The sequence below is a fragment of the Bos taurus genome, chromosome 2 (genome assembly GCF_002263795.3).
Source record: "Bos taurus isolate L1 Dominette 01449 registration number 42190680 breed Hereford chromosome 2, ARS-UCD2.0, whole genome shotgun sequence".
Taxonomy (NCBI): domain Eukaryota; kingdom Metazoa; phylum Chordata; class Mammalia; order Artiodactyla; family Bovidae; genus Bos; species Bos taurus.
Genome location: NC_037329.1, coordinates 59,933,202 through 59,956,451, shown reverse-complemented (window position 1 = coordinate 59,956,451; position 23,250 = coordinate 59,933,202). Strand labels below are relative to the sequence as shown.

The following is a 23,250-nucleotide window of genomic DNA, read 5'->3' as shown; positions in this document are numbered from 1 at the left end:
AATTGGATCTGATAATATATATTGTACATTTTAGATGCTCATTAAATACTTGCTGAATGAATTAACTAATCATAGCAATCATGATTTACACCTGATTGTTATGTACGTACTTGCTGTATGTTTCATATGGAATATGCATAGAGCGGAATTATTAAAATTTCTGGTGCTTGCTTCAGCAGCACATATACTGAAATTGGGCTAATACAGAGAAGATTAGCATTTCTCCTGTATAATGATGACATGCAGATTTGTGATGCATTCAATATTTAAAATTTTTTTTCTGGAAGATCTTATGAATTGACTTCTGGATCTGCATGTAAGTGCCTTTTATCATCAATGTTGAGAAAGTATGGCATATTGAAATCTCTGAAAAGCACTCAGAAAGTCATCAGGTTGCTCACTGTTCTGTTTCTTTCAGAATTCACATGCCAATAATATAAGGATTAACAAGAAGGCTTTGTTCTTAAAACCTGACCACTCTGTCACTAAAGGGATGTATGTAGCCAAACTCAGACCTTGTAGGACTGGCTGTGTATCACTGGTTTCATAATTCAGCTGAAAAGCATATTGAGAATTATTTCTCTTCCTATTGCATAGGTTATCATTTAAGTCAGGATCAGTCATCTCAGCCAGCATAATAACTCCCTTCTTTGTTGAGTCCCGGGTGTAAGAAGCCCAGTGTGGGTGGGTGGCAGTTTTCAATTCCCGTTCAAGGAAATCATAGCTGTTTTTAGTGGAAGCATTCTTCCCTCTGGAAATAAGACTGTAGGTCAGCAGAACATAAGACTGCAGAGGAACTACAAGCAAACACTTTCCTAATGGATCACTAGGGGTAAGAGTAAGTTATGCCAGTGCCATTTCCACCCTTGACTCCTAGACCTGCGAATCCTGGATATGGGAGAAAAAAAGAAAAACACCACATGTTGGATGCTTCTGGAAAGCTTTTCGCTAGCCCTTCAAGGTATTGCCCGCTAACTGGTGCTGTAATTAAGTCTTCAAAAGACCTTTTCACCCTTATATCAAACCAGGATAGTGGGGGACTTGGTAAGACCGGTGGAATCAATGAGTATGGGCACATTGCCGGATCTCAATTGCTGGAAAGTGAGATCCTTGATCCAAAACAATGTTGTGTGGAATATCATGATGATGGACAAGGTGTCCTGTAAGTCCATGGATGATAGTGTCAACTGAAAAAAAAATGCAACAACATGAGAATTGTGAGTTAAGTAGCTGAGGAGCTACTCCAGAGAGGGACTGGGGGAGGTCAGTATTATGTATATGTTTGTTGTGAAGGGGGATACATTTTATCAAGCACACCTTTTGCCAGAGACTTGCTGCTAGTCTTGAGGAACAGATGTCTTTGTTAATGATTTCAGTGCTTTGCTAGATATAAGATGCAAGAATTTGAGCTCACAAAATCTTCTCTTGAAAATACCTAACTATCTGAAGGCCTTGTCTGCTGGTTTATCACAGAGCACAGAGTGCCTCATTCCTGATCATTGCCCTGAACTCCTTTCTGAGTGTGTTGAAGATCAGTGACTGCAGTGGCTAGTGACTTCATCCTTGTAGAGGCAGATGGCAAGTGATCATTTTTATCTTGCAGTGGGTAATTTTGATAGAAGCATTGCAGGCAGGAAAGGCAAATCCTTATCCTATTTGAATAAGTACCTATCTGGTAAGAATAAAGCACTGCACCTCCTATGATGGAAGTAGTCCAATGTAATCAACCTGCCACCGTGTAGCTGGCTGATCACCTTGGGGAATGGTCCATATTGGGGGCACAGCACTGGCCCCTGATGCTGGCAGATTGAGCACTCAGACGTGACTATAGCCAAGTTGTCCTGGATGCGTGGAAGCCCATGCTGAGTCCATGCATAACCTTCCTTCCCACCACCATGGCCACTTTGTGCAGGAGCTCATTAGGTAATGGCAGGGGTAGCTGAGGACAGAGGCTCACTCCTATCCACAGAATAGGTCATCCTATTCAATTGCTTATTAAAATCTTTCTCAACTGAGGTCAGCCTTTAGGAAGCATTCACATGGGATACAAATATTGCATACAAATCTGTTCACATTGTTGCCAATTCAGAGAAGCCTATCCACATACCACTTGCCTACCTTTTCTTGTCACCAATTTTCTAATTGTGTTCCTTTAAGTCCCTGGCCATCCAGCAAAATCGTTGGCCATAGCCTGTGGGTCTGTACTTAATCCCACAGCTGGCCATTTCTCCTTCCAAGCAAAGTGAACAACCATACATGCTGCTTGAAGTTCTATACATCAGGATGACTTCCTTCACTCTGTCTTTCATGGATGTCTCAGAAAGGGGTTAGTGTCACAGCTGTCCATTTGGGTGCCCCCCAATGTAATATATGATTACATATATACCATGTCCATGTGATGATGGGGTGCTGCTGTGCATGCCCTACCTGTAGCTTGATATCTCAGATAATATCCAGTTCATGATGGGCAGCTCAGGATGTGTGGTTAAGCATGCAGCCTCTATGAAGGCCCAGTAGCTGGTCAAAAGCTGTTCCTCAAATGGAGAGAAGCCCTTTGCAGAGGACGGCAGGGCTGTACTCTACAATCGGAAGGACCTAAACAGCAATTCACCTATAGGAACCTCCCATGCACCCCAGAGAGCATCTGTACCTGCCACTAACACTTCAGGCACCACTGGATCTGCTGATCCTGTGGCCCAAGTAGCAGAGCAGCTTTCCCAGCAGCCTGAACCTGTTACAGAGCCTGTCTGTTTGTTTTTCTTTCCTAGGCCCCACTTAAAACTAGCAGCTTGTCAGATCCCTTGGCAAATAGGCTGGAGTAACACACCCAGATGAGGGCTGTGTTGCCTCCAAAATCTGAAGAGACACAATATGCTAGATGTTGTATCTCTATTTCAGTTGTAGAAGGGGCCATATATAATAAGGTATCTTTCCCTTAGAAGGGGTTCAGCATGCTTCACATGGCTGGACCTTTAGACCTTTCACTGGAGTTGAAAGCCCCTGAACTTTCTCAGGGCTTCTCTGGTGGCTCAGATGGTAAAGAATCTGCCTGCAGGATACCTGGATTCAGTCCCTGGGTCAGAAAGATCCCCTGGAGGAGGGCATGGCAACACATTCCAGTATTCTTGCCTGGAGAATTCCATGGACAGAGGATCCTGGCAGCTACAGTCCATGGGGGGTCACATGTACTTTCTCAAATTTATTTCTAACTCTCTGACATGAAAATGTCCTGCCAGTGAGTCTAGAGTTGTTTCTTCTTGCTCATTATGTCCAATCAGTATAAAGTCACCAGTGTAATGGACCAGTGTGGTATCTTGTTGAAGGAAAAGTGATTGAGCTTGGGTTAGAATTCAGTCCCTAATAGTTATACCTTGGAAATGATGTCCTTGTCAGAACACTTGCAGATGTAAATTTGATGTGCAAGGTAGTTAGATTTAGGACTTTTCAGAAGCTATACAGTGGCTATGAATTACAGGAAGGAACCACTTCCTAATAACATTTTGTTTCCGCATGTCAGAAAATTGTTATAATAATATAATCTTGTTATTCCAAGGCTTGTACTTAACTTTCTGCTGCAGAGTTGTTATTAAATATTTAGATCAGCAAAATCTACATAAATGAAGTATTTTAAAAATGGTATCTTTGGGACTTCTGTGACCATCCAGTGGTTAACACTCTGTGCTTCCAACACAGGAAGTGCGGGTTTGCTGCCTAGTTGGGGAACTAAGATCCCTTATGCCATGCTGTACAGCCACAAATAAAATGGTACCTTTGTGCAGGGCCCAGTGTAGCTATATGGTGACCTAGACTTTGATGCTCTGTGACACTAGAGATAATTATGGTTTGTTTCCACTGCAAAATCACTTAGTGAATTCTGCAGAGAGGATGCTCTTAAATTATGTAAAAAGTTACCCTATAGTGGCAAATTATTGTATCTATCTTAGAAGTGTTTTCAGTGGATTCTAGCTGGAGCCCAGATAGTCCTTCAAAGTAGACAAGGTAGATACGTATTGTTGTTCACTCACTAAGTTGCGTCTAACTCTTTGTGACCCCATGGCCTACAGCCTGCCAGGCTTCCCTGTCCTTCACTATCTGCTGGAGTTTGCTCAAACTTATTTCCATTGATTCGATGATACCCATCCAACCATCTCATCTTCTGTTGACTCCTTCTCCTTCTGCCCTCAATCTCTCCCAGAATCAGGGTCTTTTCCAGTGAGTCGACTCTTCACATCAGATGACCAAATTATTGGAGCTTCAGTTTCAGCATCAGTCAGTCCTTCCAATGAATATTCAGGGTTGAATTCCTTTAGGATTGACTGGTTTGATCTCCTTGCTGTCTAAGGAACTCTTAAGGGTCTTCTCCAACACCACAGTTCAAAAGCATCAATTCTTCAGGCTCAGCATTCTTTCTGAGTTTTCCCCAAGTTAGACCCCAACATCAGAGAATTCCTAGTATTGGCTTGTTTGGAAATTTGCACTTCTAAATTAGTAGGATGGATCTCCAGTTTTAAGATAGTGGATCAAAGGTATTTCTACTCTATTCTTTTCTCTAAAATTACTTTATAACCAGCAATAAAAACGTGAAAGAGTAATAAAAATGTAAACTTCAGTGAGATTCCTTTTATAAAATTGTTACCAAAGAACAAGAAGCACAATAAGCTCACCTTCAAGCAAATTTAGGAGTCGTCTATAACCTCAGTCATAGGATGTGGAAAGTGGATGGAGATACAAGTAAAATATGGGGTAACATGGAAAAATCTGAACAAACATTTTGGCCAACCCAGTAATTTGCAGAGCAGGGTTATACCTAAGTGTGTATGGGGGTGGAGGGTTGAAGAGAAACAAGGTCCTCTGGCCTGAACAACTCCAAAAAAGCACCACCTTCTACAGAAGGAAGTGTAGAAGGAAGTGCAAGGCTGTGTGTGGGAGTGTGTGTGGGCGTGTGTGTGTGTGTGTGTGTGTGTGCACGCACGCATGTGTATGTGTTGGGGGTGCGAGCAAAATCAGGAGCTTTTGAGAGTCTGACTAAAGAGCCAGCTGTGTGCACTCGCCTCACCCTGCCCCTCACCCTGCAGTCAGGCTCCCATCTTTTCTGATTCATGTAGGAGCCTGGAGGTTTTTTCTGCAGATGTAGAACCAAAGAGGTTGTGGATTTAGGACTACAGTCAGAGGGGGAAGGAGCCAAGGGGCTGTTGTGAAGTCAGGAGGATCAAAGTAAGGAATTAGGAGATGCTCAGCCCCTTCCTCTGCTGCTGTAACATGCTGGTCAGGTGGCTTTTACACCTTTCTGTCCCATGGAAGCCCAGCAATCTGCAAGCACTTACTATTTACATTTTGCTTTGAGGATTTTTTGAATCACAGAAGGAGCATGAATTCAGACCCTAAAGTCCTGGAAAGGCCAGCTTGAGATTATAAATTCTCACAAGAGAGTTTGGTCCCCTTACCATCTTGGATTAAATTGTAGACATACATGGCAAAATGTGTTACTTGGCATGTCTCTTTCCAGTCTATTCTTACACTGAGGGCCAGTCTTTGTGGTCATCATTTCTGGCATGAAGTATTTTATGAAATTCTCCATAACAGGCCTTAAAGTCATGAAAGGGAAACTAAAGTCTCCAAGATTTTGTAGAAACCCTGATGATAAAGTTTGTCTCTCTTGTGTACCTTGCATCCTGAGCTTTTACTTTGCTTGTGCATTATTGGTTCCTTTCCTCTGGGCCAACCCTGTGATCTTTTTAGAACAGATATATTTTACCTAATTTTGTTTGTTTGTTTGTTTTCCATGAAGAAGGATTTTTATGATTTCTAAGCAATTATGCCATCCCAAACAGAAGTGCTCCTTGTTTTATCTCACTGTGTTCATATTGCTGATTAACTGATTTGCAATAAGAATACCTTTTTACTCAAAAACAGGAAAACAAAATATAGAAGGGCAAATAGAATTACAGCTGTCACTTAATATCTATACAGTCTTCAAGGAAATGGGCATTCAGATTCCTTTGTCCTAACTTTGTCATCCTTCAAGGAAAGACTGGGTATTCTCTCTACACAGCTTCTTGTGCTTGATCTGAATTAAGAAGAGATGATAGGGACTTCCCTGATGGTCCAATGGCTAAGACTTTGCTCTCCTAATGCAGGGGGCCTGGGTTCAATCCCCGGTCAAGGAACTAGATCCCAAATGCCATGAACTAAAGATCCCACAGAGCCAAATAAATAAATAAATATAAAAATAATTGTATAAAAGAGAAGGAAGGATAGCTCAGCTTCTGTGGAAAATGAAAGTGTAAGAGGAAGAAATCTAAACACTCCAGCATACTTTGATGTGTCTACCCTTCATAGGGTAGAATATCAGTACTAAAATAAGAACAAGTAAGAATGCGGGCATGTTAGAAGGGGAGTGAGTTTGTCTGTGGACACTGTGGTCTGATTCTTGTTTTGCTGTTCACAGTGACTACTTTAAAGCTAGTTTAATGGACTTAGCAGTATTTTTCTTTAGGATAGTGCTTTCCTCTCATTCAGAAGTCTGTGGGTATACTCTATCATAGAAGAGAGACTTGACGTCTATGACACTATAATGAATACAGAGTAAGCACTGGAGATCAAAATTGTGATGCCTTAGATATTCTTGACTTCCATGAAGTCCCTGCATTCTCTTTTGGTTTGTTCTCACTGAACAATGTTTACAGGGACCAAGGGAGGCCGATCTCTAATCTTCTATCAAATCTTTTTGTTCTTCCTTAAATTGGTTTTTATCACAATGAAAGGCATAGACTTCTTCCACAATAGTTTAGATGGAACCTGTATGTTTTCTTTTTGTTCAGAGGATCTCATTATTTTTTTAATTGAGTTATAATAAACATACAATATTATATTAGTCTTGTGTACAACATAGTGTTTTGATATTTTTATTCATTCATTTTATTCACTGTTCATTGTGAAATGATCTTAGCAAAAAGATCAGTTATCATCCATCACCATACAAAGTTGTTACATTATAGCCCGTATTTCCTATGTGTACATTACAACCCCCTGACTTATTTTATAGCTGGCAATCTGTACTTTTAATCAAGGGTTCTCTTTAAAAGTTTTGATGTATAATGCAGGGCACCCAAAGCCTGTGCTCTATGAAAACCTGGAGGGATGGGGTGCGGAGGGAGGTGGGAGGAGGGTTAAGGAGGGCGGGTACATATGTATGCCTATGGCCAATTCATGTTGATGTGTGGCAAAACCCATCACAATATTATAATTATCCTCTAATTTAAATAAAGATTTTTCCTTTTTTTAAAGATGCTCTTCCAGGAAAAAAAAAAAAAAGCTTGGGCAAAGTAATCCACTTTCAGTATAAGTTCTGGGTTACTTTTATTTTTAAAAGTCAGAGAGTTAGAAATAGGTAGAATGATTTTAGGGCTTCCCTAGTGGCTCTGTGGTAAAGAACACGCCTGCCAATTCAGGAGACTCAGGAGACGCAGGAGACAAGGATTCCATCGCTGGGTTGGGAAGATACCCTGGAGAAGGAAATGGCAACCCATTCCCATATTCTTGCCTGGAGAATCCCATTGGACAGAAGAGCCTTTCTACAGTCCATGGAGTCACAGAGTCGGACATGACTGAGTGCACACACATATATGCACACAGATACACATGAGGATTAAGTTTGCTAATACCCTTTCATTTTAAGAGTTTAAGAGAATATCTCTGAATGATTGGACTTTTTAATCTCCAAGTGGAGGCAGTCATATAAGTTGCACAAATTTATTTTTTGTCATATTCATCTACATAGATCACAGCAAGAAATTGTTTCAGTAGATTCAGAGAGGAAAACAAATATACAGAATTTATAACTGAACAATAGTCAAAAACAAATATTGTCACTGTCATCTCTATTTTTGTGTTTGGTGAAGGAGGGAGAGGGGGAAGATAACTTCTTCCATTTAGCTTCAAAACTTGAACGGAAATGAGCTACATTAGCTATGAACTGTGGGCATTTCCAGGAGAGAGTCAGGAGTAACTCTAGCTACCTCCAGAACTCGGTCCACAGATATAACTGTTTCTTAAATGATTAAAGATATTTGGTGATATCTTTCCTGTCTATTTCAAGAAGGGAGTACTTGATACCACTTGCGACCCCATATCATCTAGGGTTTCCAGTCTAGACAATGAGAAACACTATTTTCAAAAACTTTCATATTTTCATTTTTTGGTAACTGTGAGTTCATCTCATAGACAATAAATTATCCAACCCCAGGATTCTTTGTGTCCAAGATCATTCTTAGAGGAATTTGTAACTTCGGTTCTGATTTCAACATCAGAATAACCAGTTGGAGGACATGACGTTCTTTGTTAATTTGTCTTACTAATCATCACCTGATACGGAAACAATTTATTATAAAGATTCTAAGAAACTTTAAAAATCTCTTTTAAATATAATTTGTTAAAGTATGTAAATAAAAAAATCAGGTTAGAGTGTAGAAATTAAATTGACAATGTAGGGCAGCTCTCTAAGTGAAAATATCTTGGATTTTAACAAAAGAGCAGATTTTATAATACCGTAGGCATTGGTTTAGAGAGTAAAATGTGGGACTTGTAGCAAAGATTGCATTTTAATAAGTGAATAATGATTCTGAGTGGTTATTTTTCATTTCTTTGCATGTTTTAGGGTAGGATTAGCTATGTGGCTTTCATGGTTCCTGCAGGTAAAATATGCACATTTTTTTCAAAAATTGGCAATAAATTAGAAATAAATATTAAAGGAAGTGAGTGACCTAAGGCGTGGGCATGGTGCTTTAGTTAACATAATGTGAACTAAAATTCAGAGATGTTGTCTCATGCCTGCCTCTCTATTTTTAACATAATAAGGTATCATGCAAAGCACAAAGTAACTCCTCTGTCCACCTCCACCCCACCCATATCACCAGCAAATATTTTTCCCTGAGGGAATGAGGAGTGGAGGGTGGGAAGGGATGTTTTTTTTTTTTCCTTTGAGAAATATAGTTATTCACTAAACCAGGAGCAATAATTTTCTCTTATGACTTGCATGGCTCTTAGTTACAAAACTATCTTCCCTTCAGGAATGTTAATATGAATTTCAAAGTCTACTGCAAGCTGTGTAAATGTAATAGGATTATGCTTCTCTTGTTCAGGACCAGAATTCAAATAGATATGAACCTCCAGGCCTCCCTAAACTCTCAGGTTACTAAGGTCAAGGTATTCATTTCTATTTAGCCCAGAAGCTATTTTGGGGTTGTATCAGAAGGAGGTTAAGTTTACATTTTTATTTGCATTTCTAAAGGAAACAGAAACCTCAGCATTCCTCTAGCAGCAGCAAGAGGAGAATGAGCCCTCACTTACAGAAAAGGCTCTAAAAACTAATAGAAGAGCAACAAAACTCAGACAAACCTCTGCTCTGGATTTGAATACAGTTGACTCTTGAATAAGAAGAGTTTGAAATGCATGGCTCCACTTATATGCAGATACTTTTCAATAAGCATAAAGGTAGCTCTCCATATTCATGGGTTTCATATCCAAGGATTCAACCAACTGTGGATCAAGTCTTCATTTGTGACTGGTTGAATCCACAGATTAGGTATTGGTTTGATCAGTGGATACAGAGGATCATTTTATATAAGGAACTTGAGCATTAGTGGATTTTGATATCTAAGTGGAGCTCCGGAACCAAAGCCTCTCATACACCAAGGATTGACTATAGTCTCAAAAGTTATAGAACAAGTGCTTTTTTTAGGCCAGTCACGTTTTGAAGGATTCACGTGGTGACACAAAGCAGTCTTTTAACCCAGATGCATGCCTGTGTGTGTGCTCAGTTGCTTCAGTCCTGTCTGACTCTGTGTGACCCTATGGACTGCAGCTGCCAGGCTCATCTGTCTATGGGATTTTCTTTAGGTAAGAATACTGCAGTGGGTTGCCATTTTCTCCTCCAGAGGATCTTCCCGACCCAGGGACTGAACCCACGTCTCTTGTGTCTCCTGCATTGCAGATGGATTCTTTTAACCACTGAGCCATCTGGGAAGCTGTGAAGAATGATAATTAAAAATCTATTATAGTCAATTAAACTCAGTAGGTTTAAGGATGATCAACCTCATAACAAGATCCTGAAAGGAGAAACTCAATGCAAGAAGGCTGGGTTGGGGTCAACCAAGGCTTTGTAATTACAACACAAAGGGTTTTGAAAGCCTATACCACAGTAGTAACTTTGGGAATGGATCAGAGGGAATATACATAAAAGGAATTTTATGGAAAAATAAGAATGTGTAGCTACAATTATACACAGTGTTGTACTGTGCTTAGTCACTCAGTTGTGTCCAACTCTTTGCAACCTTGTGGACTGTAGACCATCAGGCTCCTCTATCCATGGGAATTGTCCAGGCAAGAGTACTAGAGTGGGTTGCCATGTTCTCCTCCAGGGGATCTTCCCAATCCAGGTATTGAACCCAGGTCTCCCACATTGCAGGCAGATTCTTTACCATCTGAGCCACCAGGGAAGCTTCATTTATATACAGAGTAAAGGATAATGAGGACTTGTAAAAGATTCAATGGTTTTAAAATGTCCAATGAAAACAGTATCATCACAAAAATTTGATATAAATGACATAAATACAATCATAAAAATGGGAAGGAGAGAGAGAGGAGAGAGATACACAATATTTGAGTATTATTTTAAAAAAATTCAACCTAGTAAATTTGAAGATGTAATTGTCTTTATTAGGTGATTCATGACTCAGGCAGCAGCCCATCTAGCAACTGGCAGGGTACTCCAAGGAGTTGTACAAATTGGAAGATTCATATAGGAAGAAAGATGAGGCAAGGGAGCTATTAACAAAAGAAAAGAAAGGACTTTGAGGCCAGGACTTCCATTTTGTGGTGGAGAAGGGATGTTAGAGTTGTATCATGCAGATTTCTTCTTCCTCTGGGGTTACAGAGGCCTTATGTGGCAGATTACCTCATTGGTATAGACCAGACAATTCTAGACTGGTACTTTTCTGGAAAAGGTCAAAAGTTCAATTGTGTTAGGTATTAAATCTAGATTTGCCGTCATGGGCTTTAGCACAAGTAATGCCATTTTGGCCCTGTGTTTTTCTCTTTAATAATTACCCGCTTTTGATCAGATTTTCAGCCTAACTGAGCAAGATGATAAAAATTTAAGGCCTTAGCATTATCTCAGCTACTGCTTTGTTGACCTTTGATATGGTAATCATAGGTCATGATCATGATGTTTTTGGTGAAATTCAGATCCACAGTTTTTAAGTTGGTTATTCTCATTGCTTCTTCTCTGATGTTTTGGTCTTAGGGAGAGTGTGTTCCTGCTGGTCAGTGGATGTGAACATGTGTTTGAAACTCATGAGAGGATACAGTGCACCAGGGATATTATTAGTCTTATAAACGGGATAATTTCCAGTGTTTGCAGTGCATTTCAGAGCCCTGGTCTCCAAGACCCAAACCAGTCAAAGAAACCCTTTGAAGGATTTACCCTTTTAAGCTAAGTGGCTTACTCATTGATCTTACATACTTGAGTTTCAGCTTCCCCAGAAGTGTCAATCCAGGTATGGCAAGTACAACACAGCACAGGCACCTCCTTGCTCAGCCCAAGAATGATCAAGAGTTATCCTATTATCAAAAACAAGCTTGGTCTGAGAGTCCAATAGTTTTCTTGGAGGAAGCTAATATCTTCGTAATGGAATCTGCAGTGTCTCTAAGAGTTAAGGAAATGTTCCTGATCATAATCTCATTTGTTATTAACTCTTAACCAGGGAAGTGGAATCCTGCCAGAGGAATCAGTTCCTGAATCTTGAATGCCTCCTGGTGGGTCCTTCCTTGAGCCCTTAGGAGCATAGTTAGGTAGCCTAAGATGGGAGCCAGCCATCTAGGCATTGATAGGTCTAAGGAGAATAAGGAGAATGATTACTATCACAAACACAAGACTTACCGGTGCAGTTCATTCCTGTTTGGAAGTGTAATGAATGGCTTCATTCACAAGGACTGTTGTGTTTACCCATTCAAGTCAGGAGTCAGTCAGATTTTTAGCACACATTGGAAGACAGTGTCCTAGCCTGCAATAGAGTCATCCTAAATTCTAGGGGTTGCTCCCTCACACCCCTGTACAATGCCTTACAGAAATGATAGCATTATCTTCCCAGGCCAATGAAAATGTGAAGAAAAAAAAAAGTTGTTTTTCATGTTTAGCTGAAGGAGGAAGTGTTGATCTGGCATCTTGAACCAAAGCAGTCTACCTACGTTGATGTCAGCTACTTCCCTTTCTTTAGTCAGTGCTCTCCAGCATTTGCATACGACCAGGAGAAGGCAATGGCACCCCACTCCAGTACTCTTGCCTGGAAAATCCCATGGATGGAGGAGCCTGGTAGGCGGCAGTCCATGGGGTCATGAAGAGTTGAACACAACTGAGCGACTTCACTTTCACTTTTCACTTTCATGCATCGGAGAAGGAAATGGCAACCCACTCCAGTGTTCTTGCCTGGAGAATCCCAGGGATGAGGGAGCCTGGTGGGCTGCCGTCTATGGGGTCGCACAGGGTGGGACATGACTGAAGCGACTTAGCAGCAGCAGCAGGTATCAGGTGGAGTCCTCCTGAACTGTGAGATGTGTGTCAGTACATTTCTAGTTTTGCAGCAATGTCAGTGATCAGGAGTTCATGGTGAGGTCCTTTACAGTGGGGCTTTAGGGCTGTCTTTAAGCTCCCTTCCAGATCAGAAGGGTGGGAGAAAATTGGAAACATTAGTTTGGTGAGTTGTAGCCAGATATTTGAGGAAGCTAGAACAGTTCAAGATCCAAGTTCACAGGTATCTAACAATTGGGGCTAGTGCACTGGGACGACCCAGAGGGATGGTATGGGGAGGGAGGAGGGAGGAGGCTTCAGGATGGGGAACACATGTATACCTGTGGCGGATTCATTTTGATATTTGGCAAAACTAATATAATTATGTAAAGTTTAAAAATAAAGTAAAATCAAGTTAAAAAAAAAAAATCCCCAAAGATAATTAACAGGACTAGAATCTAATATTTGCAAAGTTGGAAACATAGTTTTTCTGTCTACAATTACTTCCATTTTTTTTACCAAATATAATCACAATGAAACTCATGTGCTTGTATATAACTTAGCCTGCTTATTTTTTATTATTACTTATTTTTAATTGAAGGATAATTGTTTTACAGAATTATGTGGGTTTTTGCCAAACATCCAACATGCATCAGCCATAGGTATATATATCCATAGGTATCCCCTTCCTCTTGAGCCTCCCTCCTGTCTTCCTCCTATCTCACCCCTCTAGGTTGTTACAGAGCCCTGGTTTGAGTTCCCTGAGTCTTTTAGCAAATTCCCAGCAGCTATCTATTTTACATATGGTAATGCAAGTTTCCATGTTGCTGCCTAGTGGTTGATATAAGTGAAGCAATAATAATGATTGATCATAAAAATTATCTTTTAAGACAGCTTTGCGGAAACCTTATAAGCCAGGCTGACTTTTCTAAGCAGTTGCTTAAAGCTCTATGGTCATATGTAGGTCTATTCACAACTCTCTCAAAGATGACATTGCAGTCAAAGTGATGGGGATATGTATAGTCTTTCTAATTGTGCCCTATTACAAGGAGAACAGATTCTTACTAAACTTATGTAGACAGATATATTGTCATGAAGATAACACTTGCTGAAAATTTCTGAGTTTTGGAAGGATCAGGTAGGAAGAAAACATCAGTGTTTCATCATTGTAAAGCATAATTTACCAGGTTCATGTAAGTCATAAATAGCTTAGGAGAAAAGGTCTCCTTAAATCTGGAAAAATGAAACATTAGAGCATCCTCCTTGGTTTAGTGGTTTCATGTAACTACTACTTGTTCTGCTTGAATTCAGTTTTTCCATTAGTTCTCTCCATCTTGCCTGGTGATTGAGGGTGACTGGGTGGCGATAATTCCCAGAAGTTTGCCAGGTTTTCATTAAGGCTGATATGATTTGCCCAGTGAAGTTGTACCTCGATCATTGGAGATAGTGGAAGTTGTATACCAATTGAAAAACACATTTTGTAATGCTTTCTTTGCCATTGTGAGGGCACCAGCCTTGTGACAGGGGATGGCTTCAACCCATTTAGAGAACATGCGTACATACAATAAGAACACACTGAAAACTCACGCTAAGTGACAGTTGAACAAATTTCTGCTGTAGATGTTCAAAGGGTCCCCAGGGAGGATATTTGAGACTTCTAAGGATGAAAACAGTTTTGCTTAAATGTACTATGATAGGTGAAGAAATGCAAAGACCCAGAAATGGGGTTTACCAGAGGGTCAAAAAGAACTAAGTGGTTGTCTTGGGTTTCCCATAGTTTGAACTGTTTGTCTCATTTATGGTTATTGTTTACTCATCTTAATTTATCTGATTCAAGAGCAGATGGTTGCCATGTTACAAGGACATCAGGATGCCAAAAGTTTGGTAATGAGAGGTCATTTTTTGCAGAAGCAGAATGAACTTTATCCACCTCTGCCACAATCATTACAGATTCTGTTGCTGCTGCTTTAATATGAAAGTTAGTAAGGGCACCCCCCCACACACACACACACAGTTTTCAAGTTCATTTATTCCTCTTAGTGTTAGCATCAATTTTGATGACAGGCAACAGTTTATGTCAGGACATATCACACTTCTAGGAATTCCACATAATTTCATGTATTCCTAAATAGACACAATGTCACAACTTCTTATTTGACTGTGTTTCCCATGTGATTTAACATATTGAACATCAAGTAAGTCTAATTAGCTTGACAAATATTTTGGAATGTTCCAGGGGTTCTCTGGAAAAATCCCATGGTTGCTTCCAGGTCATAAAGACTTTATTTTAAGAATTTGATTTGGAGAAGTTTGTCAAAGACATCTGGGCTTCCCGGATGACACTAGTGGTAAAGAACCCATCTGGCAATGTTGGAGACATAAGAGATACAGGTTCCATCCCAGCGTTGGGAAGATCACATGGAGGAGGCCATGACAACCCATTCCAGTATTCTTGGCATGGAGAATCCAACGGACAGAGGAGTCTGGTGGGCTACAGTCCACAGGGTCACAAGGAGTCAGACATGATTGAAGCGACTTAGCATACATGTAGCACACACATCAAAGATATCAAAAGGTTTGAACACTTGACTAAATGGGATCACAGATCAATATGAAACAATAGTTATCTATTTAGCAATTGAAAAAAATTAAGTTTTAGTTTTACATAAGTTCATTGATATTAAAGCATAATTAAAAGATAAACCTTTATAATAGTTTAATTTTTGCCTCCCTGATTACACAAGGAAAGATTATCTTTCTCTCTTCAGCCTTTTATACATACTTTTGGAGCCTTTTATATACTTTTGGTTTATTCTTTATACCCAGAAGTTCTAGTTTAGACAAAATTACTCTCATTTTCCTGAACACAAATGCATCTTTATTTCTCATCTTTTTCTTTAGTCAAAAACACATCCTACTTCCTACTTTTCTTGCATAAGGAAAGGTTTCCTTTTTTTTGTTGTTTTTTTTTTTTTTTTACAATTTTCAATTACATTTGAATTCCTAACCCTTTAGAAACTTTAATTTTTAGTGAAAATTTAGGAAGTAAAGAATCATGGGCTGTCTTTTAAATGACTATTTTTTTTAAATGACTGTTACATTAACAAAATGATAAATATTTTTATAATCTCTAGAGACATGGAAATTTCTCAACATGACACTAAACATGTTTACTGATAGAACCAAATTTATCTTTAGTATCTTTGTAATAAGAAACCCAAAGTAGATAAACCTATGTTTGTTAATGTTTCCATATTTTTTTTTCTTATTTGGAAATACTCTATATATTCAATGAATTCTCATCATTTAACTTAACTTAGCAAAGCTCTAAGATACCAAAAAGAATTTTGGAAGCTATTTTTAAGTACATATACTATAAAATGTAATTGTTGCTAAAATGTTTTTCTGTATCTCTTATCCAAATTACACTGCATCTATCTGAGTCATTTGCTCCCACAAATTAGGTTTAGATTACCTACGAAAACTTCATCATACCAAGTTATGTTTCTTCCTGACAAATTTTAAGCCTAAGTAGAATAAAAGTATTATACTTAAAGCTGATAGCTCCAAAGCTATGTCTGTTTTAGTAACCCAACAAAGTTAAACTAGCTTTTATTTACCAAAGATAATCTTGGATCACATGAACTTGAAATAATTATTTGGGTTGGTTTCTGTATTTCTGATGAGAGTTTTAGAATAGTCAGTCCTTAAAGTGCTTGACCTTCAACCCAATTAAGTAGAGTTCCTTTACAGATTAATTTTGATATACTATCTTCAGTTCAGTTGCTCAGTCGTTTGCGACCCCATGAACTGCAGTACGCCAGGCCTCTCTGTCCATCACCAACTCCCGAGGTTCACCCAAACTCATGTCCATTGAGTCAGTGATTGCCATCTAACCATCTCATCCTCTGTTGTCCCCTTCTCCTCCTGCCTTCAATCTTTCCCAGCATAGGGTCTTTTCAAATGAGTCAGGTCTACTCATCAGGTGGCCAAAATATTGGAATTTCAGCTTCAACATCTAGGGGTAGAAAAATACCACTTATCTACAACATACATACATATGGGCGTATGGGCAGACACATAGACTCAGACACCTTATAATTTTTAATATCTATTGAGGAGACTTGTAGATCTGTGAGACTTCTCATTAGCCAAATTTCCAAATGTTTTCTGTTTTCCCTTCGATGAGAACCATTTGCATTTCAAATAATGGTTCTTAAGTTCTAGAGAAGATGGGTGTAGAAAATCTGTATCACAAAGGCACAGAGAAGGTGTCCAAGATTCTTCTGACATGGAGTTTTGGGAGCCAGATTTGCAGGACATTTCTGTTTCAGGTGTCCCGATACCTACAAGTATTTTGAGATAGATACTTACTTTTAGGATTGGCAAAAGGACTGACATCCTTGGTCCACATATTATTGGAATGTTTCTTTCCATCCTGGTACACCTAGCTTAGGAGGAGGACTTAAAAAAAAATTTTTTTTTTTCTAGCAGGCACTGATAGTCATGACCAAATTTCAGACTTGTGAATTCCCATTTTATTTTTCACCTTTTTATTTATTCATGGATTTCAGGAGGTAATCCATTTACAAAACCTTTTCAGGATCCTTCTTGAGTTTAGAAAAGTAATTATGGCCTTTCAATTGACCTTTGACCTATAAGTGAAAGGTGTCTGAGTAAGGTCTCCTGTAGTCTCAAGGTATCCCTATTTTAAAATACAGAGTACTCAAATAAAAGGGGATTGAGCAGAGCCATAGAGAGGATGCCAGTCATCAGGAGACTCCAACCTCTGGCATCTGATGCCTGATGATCTCAGATGAAGCTGATGTAATAATAATAGAAATAAAATGCACAATAAATATAATGCACTTGAGTTATCTCAAAACTATCCCTCCTCTGAGTGCATGGAAAAACTGTCTTCCACAAAATCAGTCCATGGTACCAAAAAGGTTGTGGACCTCTGTATATATCAGTCTTACCATATTTTCATTTCAGGCACCTTTAATCTCTAATTTATCAGTAGCCTTTTGCAATGATTCAAGAAGCTATTTTGGATTTTTGAAAACATTTGGAGGCTTCTGCATAATCCTTGTTTTTTATTTTCCCCATAATTTTTGCTTTTAAGTGAACTTTTAAAATGATTTTATCTATTTGGAACACTCCCCCATAATGGTCATTTTAATTCTAGGTGGTTTTTAGTAAAACTTTGCCATTTTATTAAATATATTCAGCTCCTAGGACCATCGTTCTTAAACATAAAATAAGCAGTTGTGGCAGAAAATAAGACACTCCACTCTTTGGATATAAAATATACCATTTCTTTTAGCTGGGCCTTTGGGTTTCTCAGAGCCACATTAATCAGCTTCCAGTTACTTCTGATACTCCCATCAATAACTTTTTTTAACTTAATATCTACCTGAGGCTTCCCACTGAACCCAGTCCAGCAAATGTCAGACTCAGTCTGGTTCTTAAATCAGACAGTCTGATCCCAGACACAGTCCTGTTCTTAAATTGGACCCAGTTTAACACCAAGGTAACCTAGATAGCATATTCAAAAGCAGTGACATTACTTTGCCAACAAAGGTCCATTTCGTCAAGGCTATGGTTTTTCCAGTGGTCATGTATGGATGTGAGAGTTGGACTGTGAAGAAAGCTGAGCACCAAAGAATTGATGCTTTTAAACTGTGATGTTGGAGAAGACTCTTGAGAGTCCCTTGGACTGCAAGGAGATCCAACCAGTCCATTCTAAAGGAGATCAGTCCTAGGTGTTCTTTGGAAGGAATGATGCTAGGGCTGAAACTCCAGTACTTTGGCCACCTCATGCGAAGAGTTGACTCATTGGAAAAGACTCTGATGCTGGGAGGAATTGGGGGCAGGAGGAGAAGGGGACGACAGAGAATGAGATGGCTGCATGGCATCACCGACTCGATGGAAGCGAGTTTGAATGAACTATGGGAGTTGGTGATGGAAAGGGAAGCCTGGCGTGCTGCAATTCATGGGGTCACAAAGAGTCGGACATGACTGAGCGACTGAACTGAACTGAACTGAACCACCACCAATTCCCGTGGAATTTTGGACTGAGGAAAACCCAGCAGACCTCAGAAAATGAGGATCATGGACGTGTGATTCCACATAAGTGGAGCACTGTAGCTGCCAGCAGTTCCCAGCATGCAATCTGTGGAAGGATCCCAAGCAAAGAATTATTGACTAAACCATCAGCCATTCCCAGTGTGAAATCTAGAGGCAGAGACCCAGGGTTTTCCACCCAGGGAACTACTGTCTGAAAAGCCAATTAGATCTGGAATTCAGAAGCAAAAATGTGAAGGTCAACCAAGAGGAACTCACCAATAGTCCTTGGATATGAGAGAAAGGCAGTGAACTCAAAGGATCACAGGGTGCCTCACCTATGTTTCTCCTTGCCCCCAGATGCCATCAGAAGTTCACTTCAGATCTCATTGCCACCGATTTATTAAAAAACAAAACTCAGCTGAGTAAATTTGAATCTCTAATTAGCTTTCTTAGATGATTCTTGAATCAGACAGCATCCCATTCAGCAATTAGAAGGACATTCCAAGGGGTTGTACAAAATGGAAGATTTATGTAGGAAGAAAAGTGGGTCAAGGGAGCTATGCACAAAAGAAAAGAAAAAATTATCTTCAGGTTATCCAACTTATTTGGTGATGTCTATGTGTGTTGTGTTAATCGTGCTCAGTCATGTCTGACCCTTTGTGATCCCATGGACTATATGTAGCCCACCAGGCTCCTCTGTCCATGAGATTCTCCAGGCAAGAATACTGGAATGGGTTGCCGTTTCCTTCTGCAGGGGATCTTCCTGACCCAGGGATTGAGCCAGGGTCTCCCATGTTCCAGGCAGATTTTTTACCATCTGAGCCATCAGGACAGAGAGAATGGGAAAGGGTATGTGTGTATGTGTGAGAGAGAGTGCTTTAAAAAAATATTGCAATATGGTTGATTTACAATGTTGTGTTAGTTTCAGGTGTACAGTAAAGTGAATCAGTTATACATATATCCACTTTTTTTTAAAGATGTGTTTCCCATAGAGGCCATTGCAGAATACTGAGTGGAGTTTCCTGTCCTATACAGCAGATTCTTATTAGTTATCTATTTTACATATAGTAGTGTGGTTGTATAGACCCCTGTCTCCCAATTTATCCTCCCTGACCTTATCCCCTATGTTTTCTACACCTGTAACTCTATTTCTGTTTTGTAAATAAGTTCTTTTGTATTTTTTTTAATATTCCATGGATAAGTGATGTAGGGTATCTGTTTTTCTGTGTCTGACAACTTCATTCAGTCTGATCATCTCTAGGTCCATCCATGTTCCTGCAAATGGCATTATTTTGAGTTTTTTTGTGAGTGAGTAATATTCCACTACTCAGCCACGGAATGGTAAAGGTTTTCTCATTAAAGGGTAGAGAGAGCCCACAGACAAGTTACCTCATGCTTGCTAACTAGAAAATTCCAGACTTGTTGGCAAAGAGTACATTTCTGGGAGAGGGTGAAACTGCATCTAAGTTAGTTATTAAATCTAGATTCTGTATCATGGCCTTTACCATGAATAGTCATTTCTTGTGAAAAATACAGACTACAGAAAAGTAGCCTGTATTTTTAAAAGTTGTAGTTGTTGCCAGTTTTTTTTTTCTTAAATGAAAGCATAGAGAAAGAGTAGAGGTATAAGACCTAGAAGTGGTCTGGTGTGGTGTCATGGAGACTGTTCCTTTGCTTTGAAATATGAAAGACTCAAATAACAGTTATGACACTCACTGTTTGTATGGATTTGGTCAGATCACTTAACCCATCTGTGCCTCAGATTTCCCTTCTACAATGGAAATAATAATTTTGGTTTCTTGCTCCTTTTACCAGTGTTTGTAGTCACTGAGGATGTGTTAACTTCCTTTCCTTTTATAAAAATTGGAAGATGGGAATGTTTAGAAACCAGGGAGAATGAACATATTGCAAAATAGGGTTTATTTAAGTAAATGAGTAGGAATACGTGGAGAGATTCATTGGTTACATTAAAAAAAGAGTTCTGTGATGGATCAAATAATCTTCCTCTTAGAAATTCTCAGAATGAACATACCGAAGGCTCTTAGATGGGCTGTGATGAAAAGATCTATTACTTTTTTTTAATAAATGGAGAGTTTTCCCAAATCCATTTGTCCATAGAATCTGCTTTTCACAAAATAGCAACTGACATCTTTATGTTTTTGAGAAATGTGGGTACTTTATCATAAATATCACAGCATGGAACTTTTCAGAATATATGTATATGATGCTGCCAAATGTTTTGGAAATAATTGTGTAAATAAAGAGGGAAGAAATGATTTGACAACTAAGGGGATATATCTGAATATTCATATCTAGTCTTATCAAAATATTAATAGTCATAGAATAAAAAAAGAAAAAATTAGAGACTTCCCTGGTGGTCCAGTGATTAAGATTCTGAGCTTCCAACACACTGGGCATGGGTTTGATCCCTGGTTGGGGAGCTAAGATTCCACGTGCCAAATAGTGCAGACAAGAAAGCAATAACAATAACAACAACAACAAAAACAGCCCCACTCCCCCAAAAAACACAGTTTTAAAACCAAGAATTGAGACAAAACAGATTGAATAAATGACTTCACAGAATATTTGTCAAAGGAAAGAAGTAGTCTTATAGCTCAGGGCTCAAAGAATGGAGATAAGACCACGTTGCAAAAGTAGGAAGAACAGACAGAATTAAGTGGTAGGGAAAATATATTGAAGCCATTCAGTTCAGTTCAGTCGCTCAGTCTTGTCCGACTCTTTGCCACTCCATGAACAGCAGCACGCCAGGCCTCCCTGTCCATCACCAACTCCCGGAGTTTACCCAAACTCATGTCCATTGAGTTGGTGATGCCATCCAACCATCTGATCCTCTGTCATCCCCTTCTCCTCCTGCCTTCAATCTTTTCCAGCATCAGGATCTTTTCAAATGAATCAGCTCTTCACATCAGGTGGCCAAAGTATTGGAGTTTCAGCTTCAACATCAGTCCTTCCAATGAACACCCAGGACTGGTCTCCTTTAGGATGGACTGGTTGGATCTTCTTGCAGTCCAAGGGACTCTCAAGAGTCTTCTCCAACACCACAGTTCAATTGAAGCCATTAGAGGGGGGGGGTAAAATACTAAAATGAGCAAGATTCTAGAGCTAGGAGGGTATGTAACTGCATGTAGAGGTAAATACAGGAGTGAAAAAGAATAAAGTCTTTTTTGTTTCTTCTGAACCCTAAAGAAAAATATCAGAACACAGATGCAGGGTCAGGAAAGAAGATGAAAGAGCTTTTATAAAATGGCTCAATGTCCTTAGAAACCACTTCTCCAGTAGTCGCTGGTAATATTTTAATTATAAATGCAGTCATCTTCTTTTAAAGCCCAAAGGGTCTAGCTTGTCCCATTTTCTCCTAGAACATCTCCATTTCTCTTAAATACTTATATTCCATTTTCTAAGCTTGACTTCTCTTTCTTCACTCAAACTTTAACTTCTTCACAGTTCTCCTCTTTGCTTTTATCATCTCTATGTATAATCTCTCCCCAAGTAACCCCAGCTTCTCCCAGGATTTTAGCCCTTGAGATAATCACTATGTGTTAAGGAAAGTATCTCTCTTAACTGGAGATGAGAATTTTCCATGTGCTCAACATTCATCACCATACAGTCTACTAATGGTTTAAATTCATTGTTTCCAAAAGTAAATCTAGTTTCTACCTTCTGAAACTAGATTTCTTTCCCCCGTGTTTTCAATCTCAATGAGTTGCATATCCATTCATTAATAGTGTCAGCCAACAAATCCCGTCAATCCCATCTTCTTAAGACCTCCACTGTCTCTCTCACCTTTTCTAGACCACATTTACTGTCTCCTCCCATTTGTTGTTTCCAGGCACGTTTCTTTCCAATTGAAAGCCTTTACCATGCCCTAAATATCCTCCTAATTTCTGTTTCACTTCTCCCACTATTGTCTCTCCGAGTCCCCAACACCTAGCCATTGCCTAAGCCATTACCATAAACCACAGGGCACTTATTTTGGCTTGGGAATACTTCCATTCCTCTGCTTGTCGAGATTCCATACTTCCTCCTGGTCCCATCTCAGATGTTAGCTCCTTCTCCAAATAGTTCCATTCTTTTTGTTATAAGTAGGAATTTCTCAGTGTACACTTGCTTCTTACCCATACTTTATGTTTTGTAATTATGCCCTGAATGTCCACCTTCTTATTTTTGGTTGGCTAAAAAATTCATTTGGATTTTTCAGTAACATCTGATGGAAAAACCCAGATGAAGATTTTGGCTAACCCAATATTTTACAAGTCCTAAAATGCAAAGTGTGTATGATATTCATCTCTATATCACCAATGCTCCCCAAATATCCCTCTACTATGTGCATAGTAGTTATTCATTACATTTTTGCTCAATAATCATTACTCTGTGTACCAGAATAAAAAGTTCAGAACTTTAGCCAAGGATAAAGAATAAAGGTACATGCAATGCATGTCTAGTTTTTATTCAGTAAATGCAAAATAGAAATTATAAGGTATTAAAATTGCTATTATAAAATATTATATCTATGCTTAGATCGAGTAATAGGAAAAGGAACTATAGTTCTGAGAGCTTAGCCTCCTAGAGAGTAGAGGCTTTACTCTACAGTGTGC

General features: G+C 39.2%; 1 protein-coding gene and 2 non-coding genes across 3 annotated transcripts in view; all 3 read left to right on the top strand.

Moving 5' to 3' along the window:
• Positions 1–23,250, top strand: part of THSD7B (thrombospondin type 1 domain containing 7B) — a 911,067-nt gene that overhangs the window by 465,363 nt on the left and 422,454 nt on the right. The window lies entirely within an intron of this gene.
• LOC112443607 (U6 spliceosomal RNA) lies at positions 164–270 on the top strand. The gene has a single exon (XR_003032011.1). It is a non-coding gene; the product is annotated as a U6 spliceosomal RNA (small nuclear RNA).
• On the top strand, positions 6,095–6,167 carry TRNAR-CCU (transfer RNA arginine (anticodon CCU)). Its single transcript has one exon. It is a non-coding gene; the product is annotated as a tRNA-Arg (tRNA).